This window comes from Alexandromys fortis, unplaced genomic scaffold, assembly GCF_014885135.2.
Source record: "Alexandromys fortis isolate MF-2015 unplaced genomic scaffold, M_Fortis_MF-2015_v1.1 scaffold_3, whole genome shotgun sequence".
In the NCBI taxonomy this organism is placed as follows: Eukaryota; Metazoa; Chordata; class Mammalia; order Rodentia; family Cricetidae; genus Alexandromys; species Alexandromys fortis.
In genome coordinates this window covers 18,615,770-18,618,082 of record NW_026067909.1, presented here as the reverse complement: position 1 = coordinate 18,618,082, position 2,313 = coordinate 18,615,770, and the positions used below count along the sequence as shown (strand labels likewise).

The following is a 2,313-nucleotide window of genomic DNA, read 5'->3' as shown; positions in this document are numbered from 1 at the left end:
CTTCTCCCCCTCCCCCCCCTCCTCTCCCCCTCCCTCTCCAATCCAAAGAGCAGTCAGGGTTCCCTGCCCTGTGGAAAGTCCAAGGTCCTCACCCCTCCATCCAGGTCTAGGAAGGTGAACATCCAAACTGGCTAGGCTCCCACAAAGCCAGAACATGAAGTAGGATCAAAACCCAGTGCCATTGTCTTTGGCTTCTCAGCAGCCCTCATTGTTCGCCATGTTCAGAGAGTCCGGTTTTATCCCATGCTTTTTCAGTCGCAGTCCAGCTGGCCTTGGTGAGCTCACAATAGATCAGCCCCACTGTCTCCGTGGGTGGGTGCACCCCTCGTGGTCCTGACTTCCTTGCTCATGTTCTCCCTCCTTCTGCTCCTCATTGGGACCTTGGGAGCTCAGTCCGATGCTCCAGTGTGGGTCTCTATCTCCATCCATCGCCAGATGAAGGTTCTATGGTGATATGCAAGATATTCATCAGTATGGCTATAGGATAGGGTCTCTGGCAGCAATTTAATAGAACAGTCGCAGATGTTCAGTTGAGGCCAGCATCTAATGAGGACGAAAGCCTTGTCTGTGGGGGATTTTGGATGATGCCTGCAGAAATATTACACTGTGCATAAACCAAATTGAATCATTTTCAAAAGTGTTGAAGAGATTCATGCAGTCAAAGTTCTTTTCTACATGCACTTCAATTCCACAGCAAGAGTGGAGTAAAACACCTAAACACAGAAGAGAGCATTTATGCAAGATGTCTACCTCCTTGATAGAATAATGCATACATTTCAAAATGATTACACTATCATTACATCTAGGGCTTTCTGCAACTGTAAGGTGGTGGTCATGGAGAACACAGCTCCCAGGATCAAAATCTAGAAAGCAGCCACCACCTCCTGTGTGTCTTCTCTTTTTGCGTTTTTTTCTTCTTCATTTTTCTTAATCAACTCTGCTGTTGTTGCTGCTTCTTAGCAAAACTGGTAAAAACAAAAGTGTAATCATTGAATAGCACCTTGGCAATCAAGACGTTTAAATCCTTCAATCTTCTGGGGTGAAGAAAGCACTGTGCGACATTTAGAACTCTGATTAACAAACAAAGTGGTCACAAATTTTCCTGGCTTGAAGACTTCCACAACCTTCCTGATCAGGTCATCATAGAGGTCTGACTTAAGTTTGTTTCAAAGCTAACATAAGAGAATTCTGGTTCTGGAGTGATGTGAATAGCCCAGTATGTTCCATCCGATTTCATTCCATTCATCGAGTAGCCACAAGGATTGAACAGTGTGGCATCAATGACAGAACCTGGTATCAGGTCACGAATTCCCTCTCACGAGTGACATCCTTTGCAGTAACACCATCTTTCATGTTGAACTGGTCCATAACTGCTGGGTCAAGCTCACTCGTCAGAATTTCCAGGGTTTGATCTGGCTGACTGATTACTCGGCTCTCTGGGAAATCCAAAGTATACAAGTACCAACAGTCAGAGTTCATAGTCCCATACAATATGCTGCTCCATTTGGGAAAATTGCATTAAGAAACTCGATTTCTTCCTGGAAATTCCGGTGTGGGTACCCTTGGTGAGAAGGCTTCATGAAATTCTTACGAGAATAAAAGAAGCTTTGAATTGATTCAAACTCACTGTAATCCCTAGCAAGCTTCAACAGGGGAACCAGTGCTTTCAGTAAGAGGGTGGTACCACATGTCTTCAAAATGTAACGTCTCTTGGAGACAAACATGCTACTCTCACTGAGTACATAAGCTTCCTGCTTGTCAGTCTTTGTCACACTTATGATTGAGCATTGCACATCCTTCAAAAGGACACCCCACTCAGATCTTGGGATGGTGCGAAGATCCCCAGATCCCTGGCTGGCGTCGGACTGCTGCCTGGAGAACCAGACCTCCAGCATTTCTCGGTCCCTTCGAAAAAATGTGCAGCTTCCATCACCGTGAGACTAGTGAACAACCAACAACCACAGAAAAGCAACTAAATTAAATCTCTTCTCCTGCCGCTCCCGCCGCCGCTGCGAATTGTTCCAGCTGTGTTACTAAAGTTCAGGTTCCTTTTTTTTTTAAATATAATTTTTTATTGAAAAAAAATTTTTCCGCCTCCTCCCCGCCTCCCATTTCCCTCCCCGTCTCCCTTTTCCCCCCACCTTCCTCTCCTCTCCCCTTCCCCCCACTCCTCTCCCCCTCCCTCTCCAGTCTGAGGGGCAGTCAGGGTTCCCTGCCCTGTGGAAAGTCCAAAGTCCTCCCCGCTCCATCCTGGTCTAGGAAGGTGGACATCCAAACTGGCTAGGCTCCCATAAAGCCAGAACATGAAGTAGG

General features: G+C 46.4%; 1 pseudogene; it reads right to left on the bottom strand.

Annotated features, from left to right (window-relative positions):
* Positions 1 to 807: 807 nt before the first annotated feature.
* On the bottom strand, positions 808 to 2,052 carry LOC126498454 (S-adenosylmethionine decarboxylase proenzyme 1-like; annotated as a pseudogene).
* Positions 2,053 to 2,313: the final 261 nt, after the last annotated feature.